The sequence below is a fragment of the Crotalus tigris genome, unplaced genomic scaffold (genome assembly GCF_016545835.1).
Source record: "Crotalus tigris isolate CLP2741 ecotype Arizona unplaced genomic scaffold, ASM1654583v1 scf7180000024340.7048381, whole genome shotgun sequence".
In the NCBI taxonomy this organism is placed as follows: Eukaryota; Metazoa; Chordata; class Lepidosauria; order Squamata; family Viperidae; genus Crotalus; species Crotalus tigris.
Window position 1 is genome coordinate 4,057,017 of NW_024100510.1, and position 14,463 is coordinate 4,071,479.

Genomic DNA, 14,463 nt, shown 5'->3' on the forward strand with positions numbered 1-14,463 from the left:
TTGCAAAACTTCAGCAGGATGCTACAGTCTGAGGCTTGGATAGAGAGTCATTTAATGTGGCTCTACAAGCCATGTCCCACTTTTAATTTTTGTATTGGAACTGAAGACATTTTTCATGGGAGCAAATCAAAGTAGCTTGCCTCAATGCCTTTGACCAATGGTATTGAGGTGAAACACTTTCCTTTACCATTTCAAAGCACTCCCTCTACAAAATGAAGTGCTGGACCATACATGTATAATATTAGATTTATAGAGCTTTGATTGCCTTTTCAACTTCAAATGATAAGAACTTTGTTGTATTTAGTGATGGATGGGTATTGTCACTATCACTAAGCAATTCTTACTGACAGTTTTTTCAGTCTCTTGATACCACTCGTCCTCTCACTGTGATATCAATGATGTACATATATAAGGTTTCTCTCTTAAAGGCACATACATCAAATCAAATAACCCTTTTCCATGGCAATACAAGTACTAATGTTAGTCCTCAATGTGATATGGGACCCTTCATTGCTTCAGTAAACTTTTGAATTATACTGTTAGTATCAAAGAATTTAAATTACTTGGGTTCATCAAAGCCCTGCAAGCTAATGGAGGAACTTGTTTAGAAGTGGTCTACAAATGAAAGGGTCCTATTTTCTCTTCATAGATTTTTACACATCTCTTCATTCTTTTCATCTGATCCTGTGAGTCTGCCAGCGATGGCCTAGTATTGCTTTTATTGTTTCTATTACTGACAACTTTAACCAGCTTAAAGGGATGAACTATGTGCCCTCAAGAGTAAATTGAAACAATCACTTAGCCAACAATGAATTGCCCTCATTTTGATTAATAGGCTAAAGTTCAAAGCTGACCTTTCCAAAAACTAAATTACTAAATCCCAGGATAGACAGGAGGGGAAGTATATTATGTGCTAAGCGCAAGGTCACCTACAGTATAATCCAGCTTTCTAAATTAGGTTGCATATTCCTTGAGGAATGATTCCTATTTCTGTAAAAGTCTAACATGGTTCATATTTCTTTAGTATAATCTAAAGCTTTCTTCTGACTAACATGAGGATGGACAGCTGGCGTTCTGGAGTGGCAGGAAGAAGCCACTTGTATTAGGCATCCAAGTGTCTTAACATTAAAAAAAAATAACTGGCCTTAAGCTGTACATTGTAAGTGCATGTGTGCTTTGGTAATTCATTTATCTGTATTGATGTAGCTAACAATTTTACTGCAATCAACCAGAAGCTATATTGATAGTGGCTGTGATTGTGTGATTGAATCTCTGCCACTTTTGTATGTGCATCATTCATAGGCACTTACAAAGGCCGGATTGACTGCAGATTTACCATCACAATTTTTAGGTACTTCCCTCCCTTTGCAAATATTGCTGGTTTTATCTATGGTGAAGAGAGAATATTCTTATATCGGTCAGTTCAGAGGTGGAATCTGAGAGAAAAGATATTGTCTTATTTATTTATGTCTTTCTTCAGCACGTATTCTAATCTAAAGGAAGAGATCAAGTGAAACAAGGTATTCAAAACTGGAACTGAAATGGAATCACAAGTCGTAGTGGGAAGGCATCTTAGAGGTCAACTAATCTCATTCTTTGCTGAGTGCAGGATCCAGCAGAATCTCTTTAGTTGATGATCAAAGCCTTCTATCTGAAGCCTTGTAGCACTCATCATTTAGGTAGCAGCCTGCTCTATTGATATTCAATCTGCATGGATTCATTCATTCTGAATCTTGATATTCTGAGTTCTCATTCTCTGTCTGAGTTGTAAAGAAAATTCCATCTTGAATGAAACTGAAATCTAACGCTGATATTAAATTCCTTGGTTGTTTCTTTGTAGAAGAAGGAATCATAGAGGTTGACAGTAGGATTCAGGGATCAGAACTGAAAGCACTTTCTGCCAGAAAAATGGATATTAAAATTTCATGAAGGATAGGCAATTTGTCATAGGAACCATGAAGAGGGTTAACATGATCTGAAGATATATGTAGTTTATCTGTCTGTTTTGATAAAATGTCAACTCTCCAAAGGGAAAAAAGGCAAGATAACTGCTTAAACCACATTGGCTTATTAATAACAATCTGAATTCTGACAAAATAAGTATTGTGGAAGTGAAATGCTGTATTACAAGCTTGTTATTTGCAAATCTGCCTATCCTCTGAGATCATTATTTCAGTTCTAGGCTGATATAGGGATTTACAATAAACCACAAGTAGCAAAGAAAAGGAGAAAACCCACAACACATAATATTTTAGAATCAGTAGTGCTTTGTGTCCAGGAATTTATTGTCATTTTTATTGCTACTGGATCCAGATCAGGTGTTTAGTCTTGCCTCCTCTGTATCACTTTCCTCTTGAGCTGCTTCACTATAGGTTGTAGTTCATAGAGTGAATTAAATGTGGTTGTTCTGGAGCTTAGATTTTGTTGAGTATGGATCACTTCTGACCGGTACAGCAGAATGGTCAAGTCACAACTTTGGATCACTCATAAGTTAAGTAATGATCTTGTCTGTTAATATCTGTTAATTAACAGAGTTGCATTAGATTTATTATCTGAATTGGCCAATCCAGTATGTTCTTCCTGGGAGATGTTCTTGCTTATATTCCATTTCCATGAAGCGAGAAGAATGAGAGCCATTGTTCTTCCCCAGCCCTATAGATTAGTTTCTCCTTAGAACCAAGGCTTGCTCCTATCTTTAATGCTCCCAAAATTATTTAAGATGGAATTTTCTGAAGAGCTTTGATGCATAGTTTGACTTTCCATTCCTATCCTAAGTGCTAAGACCATTACTTGGTTCTGATACCTGTACATCTATCTGAAATCTAAATGTATCTATCTAAAATTTATCTAAATGTATTTTGGATGATTCTAAATCTATAGTATATTTAAATAAAAAGTTAAAGAATATTATTAAGGTGGATATTAGTTATCTCCAAGAATTCTGGAATAAACAACTGGGATATTCTACATTAAAAAAAAAATAACTAGGGGCATTTCTTACCATTTTAGATAAGACTGTTCAGCAAAATATTTTTTTTTAATTGGACATCCAAGAGAATCCTTTGGAGAAAAAATTGGCAATGAATTTTATGTTGCAAATATAAAATGGTATGGGGACATTTACCCATATGATATGGGGTTTCCTACTATTGCCTTGTTTTGGTTTAATATTCATTTTTGGATATTTTGGATATTATGGTATTACAGTACAAAGATCAATATGGCTTAGAAATATGAATCATATATCAAAACTTGGAGCTTATCACTCGCTATATGAAGGAGTATGGATTTGCTGAGCATGGGTAAGCAGTAAAAAAGATTACTTTCCACTGGTCTTATCAGTCTTCTGCAGAAAAGCTCTTGGCAGCCAGCTATGCAAATGCAACATGCTCATTTGTTCTCCAGCTGCCAACACCAAGAAGTGCAAGCAGAAATATTGCTGCACTCGATCCCATTCAGTATTTTTAGTCAGCTTGCAGTCTGTCAAGTACTCCTGGCAGAAGCATTGACTTTCCCCACTGCAGTTCAAGGTAGGCTTGGAGATGGAAAAGTTTCCAGCTCTCTTCCAGATTCTCCAAAAGAATCTGAACTAGGAAAGAGTAACTTCTCTATCTCAAATACTGCTTCCAATAAGCATCTGTTAAACAAACAGATGTATTTACTATTTTTACCTAGTAAAAAAAGTAGACATAAAATATTAGTGAATTCAACATAATCAAGTTCCTTGTATTACATTCTTTTTGATGTCTGTAGATATTCAGAAGCTGAGAACAAATGGTGAAGGGCGGTTGAATAAAGTGTTATCTGAGTTAAAAGAAAAGTAGCTAAGGAGAACAGAGTTTAAAAGCATGCACAAGAAGTCATCTATATAAATCTGAGCTTGAAATAAGAGCAAATGGAACTCATATTTTTCCATTGCATTTCCAAACTAGACAAAATTATCTATTTATACAGCAAAGATTATTAAATGGGCCATTTGTTTTTAACTAAATGAAGTGATGCACTAAGCCAAAAACTTTTTTAAAAAATTGAAGCCTAATTCCAATTGTTTCTCAAATGCCAGTAATAAGCTTCGCCAAGTTCCGCTTCCTACCATATGAGACTTTCTTTTTATGTTGGTTTCACTAAAGAAAGCAAATTGTGTATTTCCATTCCACAAATTCACATTTGATCTTCAAAAATCTTATATGCAATTGTGATTTTGTTACTAAACTGACTGAAATACTGGACTTGTTCTTTATAAATCCATTCATAATCACATGGCTGAGTCATGACTATCTATGCTATGGTTCTGCAGTAAAGCAAATAAAGGTGCAAAGAATTAATTCAACTTCCCAATAAACTTCTGGCCAATTTAAAAATTGTACTAGGCAACCTATACTCCATTGGCTCATTGTCAATAATAAATCAATACTTACATAAACAGAGAGGCGGGATGATTTTGGGGAGGCAAAAAAAAAAAAAAACAGTGGGAGCAGGAGCAACTTCCAACTTCCCCATTAATTTTGCTTGTAGGAAGCTGCACTGACCACAGCAGTGAGGTGGCATGGAGGCATTGAAGCAGCTACAACTATGCCAAATTCCAGTCCCATAGGAGGCACAGATCCTTGATTTTGCATGCATTCTGTAAGCTTACCCACCATCGAGGTAAGTTGATTCAAAACATGTTGCCCTATGATATCCTGTTTCACCAAATTGAAGGTTACAAGCAGATAAACAGACTGGAGGATTTTAGTAGTGTATAGATTAAAAAAAAAATATCTTTAAAAAATATTCAGTAGGATAGATTTCCAAACAAATCATAAAGAAACTAATGATTTCACACAGTTTGCTTCCTTTGCTACATGTTTAATTCCCCTGATACGGTGTTCCCACTGCTAGTCTTACTATCTTTTTCTTTATTTCGTGTGGTTTTCCTTTTGTACTGTTTTCTTGGTTGCTTTTATCTTTCTGACACAGATAATCTTCCTTGTACTTTTTCTATCTAAGTCACTAACATTATCTTTGACTGTGATAGCAGAGAAATATATTAAAAAAATAATAATTATCAGAAAGACCTTGAGATGCTTTGTGTGTTGTGTTTGTGTGTCTTCTCTCCTACCTCTTTTATTCTCCCAAGAACTAGGGAAGTAGATTAGACTTTTTGGTCTTCGTGAAGCTTTTCCTGATAATTCTTTTTAATTTCAGCCAATGATCTGCTGGCTATATTGGCCCATTAAAGCACCTGTGCACCTGTAGCTGAATTTGAACCCCACCATATTCCCCCTGAAACTCAGGAGAGAGAGAGAGAGAGAGAGAGAGAGAGAGAGATTTGCCCCATGAAGTAGCAGGGAGAAGCCTTAGAAGGCTTAGAAGTTCATGGCTATTAAATCATGTTAATGATATTGCAATGAGGAATGCAAATGCAGAGGTGATGCTCCTAATACTGATATAAATAACCTATCAATCACATCAGTGTATTGTCAGTGTCAGTTTCTGGAATCCAATTTTCATTTTACAGTATTGAAATTTCTATCTGTTCCTGAAACCATCTCTTTATGCCCTCAAGAAATTTGAATTGCATCCAGGGTTTTTATACTCCTAGCAAGAGCATATCTGAGTGAAGTACAGTTGAAGGCATGCTTAAACCATGATTTTATGCCTTTAATTGCTTCTTTAATAACACATTGACAACAATTATGAGTCTTTCACCACAATAAATTTATATTAGAATCATATTAATGAGTGTTCTGATGATGACATATTGGAAAAAGAGGGACCGTTTCCATACTTACTGGAAATGTCAGGGAAAAATTACTGACTGATACCAATAATTCTATTCTGCAGAAAAAGTACACATAAGCATTGTAGTGACACATGCTTACAGCATTCTCTAATCTTTTTTAATCACCTACTTTACTTCTAAATACATATATTTCCTTTATCTTTCGTGTTCATATCCATAATATTTAATTCAATAGTTAATTGTAGGAGCTGGTTTGATGTAATGGTTAAAGGCACCAGGCTAGAAACTGGGTGACCATGAATTCTAGTGCTACGTTGGGCACAAAGCTAGCTGGGTGACCTTAGGCTAGTCACTGTCTTTCTGTCCTAGGAAGAAGGCAATAGACACAATAAGAACTCCATTCTATACATTTTCTGGCTGTTTTCTTTGTTCCAGAATGGATCAATAAGAAAAGCTATTGCTTGGTTGGATATGCCCCAGGAGTCCCCTCCATCCTACTCTGAATGTGTGTTCCAGGAAGCAAAATACTGATCATAATGACAGAAGGAAGTATGAACCATCACCACATGCCCTCTGTTCTAATTTTGCTAAACACCCGTCACCTGCCTGAGCTTGATTATTATTCCTGATACTTGGTCATAAGTGAAAAGCGCTTACTCCTCCTGATTTCTCTCTAGGATGTTGTAGCCTTGAAATCCAGGGTATGCCCATCTCACTCCTAGATTATTTTGGAAGCAGGTCTTGTGTTTTTGTATGTGCTTACAGATTCCATCTGTAAAAGGTGACTGTCATGGTTCCGATAGATGAAACAGTTTAAAGAACTTCAAGGCAAGAATTCTTCCTTAAAGAACATTTTATTAGGAAACAAAGTATCGGCACTTACATAGCTGAACCCAAAACTGAGATTCCCTCCTCCCAGATACAAAGTAACAAGTTGCAATTCCCACCCCACACATACTGTCATAAATCATATTCCCCAATTAACACAAGCCATGGGCTTTTCTTACCAGCCCCTCAGCCTGCCAAAACCTTATCAGACCATGTCCTTGAGTTCCCACACTTCTACATTGTTATAGCTAGCTAAAGCCTCAAGGGTTTACCCCCTCCCCTCTCTACATCTGAACCCTAAAAGAATAGGAAAGGCACGTTAGAAGCAAAAGTAAAAATGGCTGCTGATTCTCAGTTGTCAGAGTGACGACATCCATTGTCACAGCGTTGATATCTGCCCCCCCTTAACAGAAAGGTGTAATCCTGCAATTTAAACAGAAGCAAAGGTTAAGGGTTGCCCCTTCGCTTGTTGGGGTCTTTCTCATAGAATTTATGGATGAGCCTATTAGCTTTAACATCATTGGATTTCACCCATGTGGCCTCTGATAATGGATATCCCTTTCACTGTACTAAATATTGCAATTTTCCTTTAAAAATCCTAGAATCAAGAAAACGTTTTACTTCATAAAATGTTTGTCCAGCTATCACTAGGGGATCAAGTGCTTTCTTGGGAGGAGGTCATAAAGTAGAACCCCTGAATGGTTTTAATAAACTGCAATGAAATACAGGATGAATCTTCCTTAAAGGTTGTGGGAGTTTCAACTCCACCGTAACTGGATTTATGATTCTGACAATAGGAAAGGGACCTAGGTATTTTGGTCCCAACTTCTTACTAGGCAACTTAAATTTTGTGGATAAATAAACCTTTTCCCCAACATGGAAAGATCTCTGAGGAGATGGCTTTTTATCGGCTTGTTTTTTATATGTGTCTGAGGCTTTTTTCAGCACTGCTTTTGTTTTGTACCAAACCTCCTCCCATTTTGACACCCATTGGTCAAAAGTCTGGGAGGTAGAGGGTCCTTGAGGATACTCAGGTATTGGGTTGAATTCTTTTCCTGTGGCAACCTTAAAAGGCATGAAACCAGTGCTGCTATGAATGGTATTGTTGTAAGCCACCTCAGCAAAAGGGAGGAGGTCAGTCCAGTTTGTTTGTTGGTAGTCCACGTAGCAGCTAAAGTACTGCTCCACCATTGAGTTTGCTTTTTCAGCTGCCCCATTCGTAGATGGATGAAAAGCCAATGACAACCCTTGCATTGAGCCAAATTTTCAGAAAACCCCTCCAAAACATGGCTGTGAACTGCACCCCCCTATCAGAGATTATCCGTTTTGGAGCACTGTGCAGTCTGTAAATGTGTTTAAGAAACATCTTGGCTTGTTTCTGGGATGACGGAAGTCCCTTGCAGGCGATAAAATGAGCCTACTTTGAAAAAAGGTCAACCACAGTCCATATTATCGTATTTCCTCTGCTTTCGGGTAACTCTACTATAAAATCCATAGTGATCTCTTCCCATGGCTAGCAAGGGTCTGCAACTGGCTGTAATAGTCCAAGGGACTTCCCTGGAATTCTTTTCATGGTGGCACACACCACACAGCTTTTGACATAATTTTCTACATCCTTCTTCAAACACATCCTTCTTCAAACCAAAACTGCCAGTGAATTAAATGTAGCATTTTCAAATTGCCAAAGCATCCAGCTTGTTTTACATCATGGCTGCATTGAAGTGCATGAAGGTGGAGGGTTTCAGGCAAATACAATTTTCCCCCCTTGTAAGCTAGTCCACCTTTACAGTTTAGGGTGGTTTGATGGTCTTTAAACCATTGATCATGGAGGAGTTCGTGTTTCAGCTTTCTCGTCACAGGGTCATCTGGGTTCAGATCTGTCATAGATGGGGTTTTCTGTGGTGTTAACTGAGAAACAACCTGTGCCGTAGGCATGATCGAATCATTGACTTGTTCACACTGGCTTTTATATTGAGGCAACCTGGACAAGTTTTTCCCTCCTGGTATATACTTCAGGGTGAAATTAAATCGGTTGAAGTATTGCGCCCATCATACTTGTTTGGGGGAAAGTTTGTGAGCTTCTAGGTTTTTGTGATCAGTCCATACTTCAATAGGCACTTTGCTCCCTTCCAGGTAGTGTCGCCAGGTTAATACAGCCCAGCAAATTGCAAAAGCTTCTTTCTCCCAAACTGCCCCCCTCCTCTTGCAATCAGTGAATTTTTTTGAAGTGTAGGTGCAGGGCTGTAAGACTCCATTATTATTCTTTTGCAAAAGTACTGCTCCAACTCCTACATCACTAGCATCAGCTTGAATCACAAATGGCAGGGGTGCTTTAAGATCGGCTCAATTGCAAAAAGTCTTTTTAAATTCTCAAAAGCGGTTTGATAGTTCAAAGTCCATGTTAGCAGCTGGCTCGATTGTGGTTTCCCCCCATCTTTATCTGTTTTTAATAAGTCTGTTAGAGGTAAAGCAATTTCAGCAAATGAAAGAATGAATTGACGATAGAAGTTTGCAAATCCCAGAAAACTTTGAAGCTGTTTTCAAGTCGTTGGGGGTTGCCATTCAATTATGGCTTTCACTTTGTCAGGATCCATTTCTATGCCCTCACTGGAGATCTGGTAGCCTAAATAATCTAGTCAGGCTTGATGGAATTCGCATTTCAATAATTTAACATATAATTTAGCATTTAGTAGTTTCTTTAGTATATCTTGCACTAAATTCACATGGTCAGCCATATTCTTGCTATAGATTAAGATGTCATCAGGATACACCAAAACCCCTTTGTATAGATGGTCATGCGGCTCCTGGTTAATCAGCTGTATGAAAACAGTTGGAGCTCCTTACAGTCCAAATGGCACAGCTTTGAATTGATAGCTGGCCGTAGGAGAGTTAAAAGCAGTTTTCCATTCATCTCCTTTTTTATTCTTACTCGGTAGTACACTTCCCTTAGATCTAACTTGGTGAAGATATGGCCCTGTGCTAGATGGGTTAGTAGTTCCTTCAAGGGGTGGAGCGGGTACTTATTCTCCACACTCACAGCATTTAACCCCTTATAGTCTACACAGAGCTTCAGCAACCCTTCCTTTTTTTCCTTGAATAACACCGGAACCCCCACTTGGGATTTAGCTGGTTCAATGAAGCCTCTAGCTAAGTTTCTGTTCACATACTGCTGTAGTTCCTCCATTTTGAGGGGGAACATAACGTACATTTTTGGTTTAGGCAGCTTGGATCCTGGTAATATGTCAATGGTGCAATCATTTGGCTGGTGCGATTGTAGGATTTCATATTCCTTCTCACTAAATGCCTCCACTAAATCTGTGTATTTCCTGGGGATGAGTGGCTCCCCTGGCAGGAGAATGGTGGCTACTTTCACTGTTTCTGCCAGTGGACCAGGCTCTCTGCTAATATCAGAACAGTCACAAAGGGGTTAGGTCCTATCGGCAATTTCACAGTCCTCATCCCCTTTTCCCACCAAATGAAAGGTTTCCACTTATCTAGCCATGCTAGACCTAAAATCACAGCTTCAGGCATTTTAGGGGCCACCACAAAACGGATGAGCTCCCAATGTTTCTAAACATACCGGTTCAGTTAAGTGGGTGACTAAAGTTCCTCCCATTAAAGATCCATCTGCTTGTTCAAATCTCATGGGTTTGGAGAGTAACCTTGCTCGTACACCCAGTTTAAGGGCAATTGGCATGCTGATAATGCATCGGAGCACCCTGACTCCACTAGCACCTTCAAATCCATTTGTACCCTGTCTTAGGGACTATAGGCTTTGCAGTGAGTGAAAAGGGTGGAATGGGTCGACTCACCTTTGGGTCGTTTTCCCCCTCATTGTAGCTGTTGTATGAAGCCAGAGTGGTGGTTGATCTGGCTGGAATTTCCACTCTCTCCTGCGCAGGCAATGTGACTTGGGTGACGGGGTCCTGGGCAACCCAACTTGTCTTTTCTTTGTCTTCTGAGTGGGTTTCTTTCTTTCTGGCGGTCCCGATTTACCTCTCTGCTGGGGATATGGGACCGGACAATTCACCACTCAATGCCCCTACTGGCCACACCTGAAGCACGTGATCAGTGGTGTTGGCAGGGGCCTGGGAGATTCAGCTGCTTTTATCGCTGGAAGCTGGCAGAGAGGCAGTTGTCTGACAGATTATGGTCTTGGAGCCAGTCCAGGAGCTGGTGACTTTTTTTGATGGGTAAGCTTGATGTCTATCTGGTACCATTCTTGTAAGTGGTCAGGAACCCCCTGGTAGATGCAGGCCTGGAATATGTTGTCGTCCAATCCGTCTTTAAAATGTTGCACCAGGGATTGTTCTGGCCACCGTTCAATAAGGCCTTTGACTTTTCTGAACTTGCGCACATAATCCATTGCTGGTCTGCCAGCTTGCTTTACTTCATGAATGTCTTTCTTTGCTCTTAGGGCTATGGAGTTGTCTTCAAATTGTCTTCTCAACCCTTGGATGAATAGATTGAAATTCCATAGCTCAGGTGCTTGTTCGTTGTACAGACTATTTAGCCACTCGGAGGCCTCTCCTTCTAGGTTAACTGCAACAACATCGCCGCCAGGTCTGGGTAGGCATTGACATTGCGATTCATATAAGAATGCACTTGATTCAAAAAGAAAGTCAACTTTTCAGGATCCCCATCAAATGTGGCTTTCAGGCGGGGAACAGCCATGCATTGTTGTCGGTCTAACAGATCATGCATTTGCCCATAATGCTGCATCAGGTCATGCTGGAGGTCTCTCTCTCTCTCTCTCATTCAGCCCTGGGAAGGGGCCCAGGACTGGCATGATGACGAGGTATGGATCAGGGCTGTGACATCGGCGATGAGGCTCAGGGCTCCGTCAATATCAGTGAAGGTCAGGGCTGCCCCGGTCTCTGTAAAGACCAGGACTCTCCCTGCGCTTGGGATATTTTGGGCTTGGTGATGTGGGTAGCGATCGGGGCTCATAGAGGGGCGATGCTGCTCAGGGCTAACATTTTGTTCATGGAGCCCAAGGCTGTCACATCAATGGTAATAGGCTGGACTCGATGACTGTTGGCAACGATCGGGACTGGCTCACTGTCGCTGACAGTCTGGACTTCTCTCCTGCATGGGGCTTGAGGCTAATGCCAGTGATCGCGAAAGCGGGGAGGAAGCCCTGGCCCCTAACATGGGACAAGAACTTCTTTTTGTCGAGGAAATGCCCCTGCCTCAATCATCCTCTTTTTTGCTGGTGGGCACTGGATGGGTGGTGTACCCATTGGCTCCCATCTCCAGCCCTTCAAATATCTCCCTAAGGTGCTCAACTGACTGGCTCTGGACTGCAATCAGGTACTTCCAATCACCTGAGTCGTCTGACGGTGTTGTTCTCTTTGCCCCTCATCTATTAGGAGAGCATGTTTTTTGGGGAGATGGCAGCGAGTATTTGGTCTCAGTTGCTTTCGAAAAATCCCTCTTTGACTGGCTTGTTTCTGATCACTTAGGGTCTCCACTAGGCAGGGTCAACTCAGATTACCAGATGAGTTCTTTAGTCTTTGGTCTTGTCCCCATCGGCAAAGCATCTGAGATTGTGCTTTCAACCAGTGCAATGGCCTGTGCTCCATCTGCTGATGTACCAGTTGTGGCTTCGGTGCTGGTGACAGGGTTCTCCTTCTTCTCCATATTGGGATCTTCCCTGAGTCTTTGTCAGCCTCCCCTCTAGCTTGGGTAGGTGACTGCAGCTCAGGATCCCATAATTTGAAAGAAAAAGTGAGTTTTGGGTTAATGTCATGGTTCAATAGATGAAACCGTTTAAAGAACTTCAAGGCAAGAATTCTTTCTTAAAGAACATTTTATTAGGAAACAAAGTATCCGCATTTACATAGTTGAACCCCAAACTGAGATTCCCTCCTCCCAGATACAAAGTAACAAGTTGCAATTCCCACCCCACACATTCCCCAATAAACACAAGCCACAGGCTTTTCTCACAGCCCCTCAGTCTGCCAAAACCTTATCAGACCATGCCCTTGAGTTCCCACACTTCTACATTGTTATGGGTAGCTAAAGCCTCAAGGATTTACCACCTCCCTTTTCTACATCTGAACTCTAAAAGAATAGAAAAGGCACATTAGAAGCAAAAGTAAAAATGGCTGCTGATTCTCAGTTGTCAGAGTGACGACATCCATTGTCACAGCGTTGACCGTGACATGATGTCAGTCAGGATGAACAAAAACATATTCAGTACAGTGAAAGAAATTTCTCATTATCTAAGTATTCTTACTGTTTTTATTTACATGTAAAAAAAGAACGTTCCTTCAAAATGTATTCAATTTCCTTTTGAGGGGGTCATGTGACAGAAGCTCATATGATAATTAAGAGTCAACCCCAGTCAATTTAAAGCATGTCACAGGATTGTAATGGGAAAAACATGAAGAGGGAACCCTGTGTACTGTATGCTGCCTACGGTGAGCTTGTAGGAAGTCAGCACCCCCCCACACACACCCCACCCTGCAGAATGAAATATTTTGGGGAATATTAAAAGACGCAGGATAGAATATTTCCCCCAAAGGAGAAATGGAGAAAAATCTTAAAGGCAGCCCCAGTTTCCCTGCCATGGGAAAAACAGCTTTAAACTAAGAAAGCTGAAGAGACTGGCCTTTAGGAATGCAGATTTTTTTTTTAATCCATTCAGAAAGACTGGGGCCACACTATTCATAAGAAAAATATTTTCAGCCACAGCTCCCACAGAAGGCTAAAACTGATGGGACTAAAAAAACAAAGACTCCTAAAATCTACTTTCCCCAACCAGCTCCAAGGACAGGGCATGACCTCCCAGCCACAAAGGGAGTCAGGCAACAATAATTAGAATACCAAAAGGGCACACTCAAGCACAGGTCAAAGTACATTTCACAACAGGCATCTCAAATACAAAGCCCAAAGAAGGTATAAAAACCCACCCACTCTCCATTTTGTCAGCTGTCCCAGAACTACATGCTGTTGTTGGTTCTTCTCATCAATAAACAGGAACATTCTTTCCTAAGCAGCCTCCATTTTATTTCCAGTGCCTTAGCCTCTATTTTATTTACTCCCGGCTTGGAACTGTACCTTTTTTTTCTTTCAACAAGCTCCTGAAGGAAAGAATATACAAATCTACATAATAATAAAAATAACAATAAGCTAAATGTTATGTCTTTCCATATTTAAAACAATAATAATAATTATTGATACAATTGCTAAGCATGAACACAGATGTTTGAGTGACAACTGGTGAAGGCAAAGTTATACATCAAAGTTAATTTACTTGTTATTGAACCAGAAACTTAACTGTGACACAGAAGGACTCTACATGGATCAACTTCTTTGGTGCATTTTTCTATGCCCTACTATATAGTCAAATCAAACCTTTATTATGGTCATACACCAGCATAGTGCTATATAATCAATGTATAGATACAAAGGAAATAGAAGAAGCTTTTTTTTTACTTTAGGTATCTAAATCATTTAAAATACTTCAGTAAAATTCCTTTTGCAACCTTCTGACAAACAATGTCAATGGAGAAACCAGATTCACTCCTCCTTTTATATCCCCTCTTCTCTCCTCCCTCTTTTATATCCTCTCTTCTCTCCCCCCTCCTTCTTTTATATCCTATCTTCTCCCCTCTTTATATCCTCTCTTCTCTCTTCCCTTCTTTTATATCCTTTCTCTCCCCTCCTTCTTATATCCTCTCTTCTCTCTCTCCCTTCTTTTATATCCTCTCTTATCTCCCCTTTTATATCCCCTTTTCTCTTCCTTTATATCCTCCCTCCTCCTTTTTTATCCTCTCTTCTCTTCCCTTTCTTATATCATCTCTTCTCTCCCCCCTTCTTTTCTCTTCTGTGCACCTCCACTGATTCCTCTCAAGGCTGCGCTTTTCCATCTCTCTTTTGCAGTCCTCTTTTCTTTCCCTCCC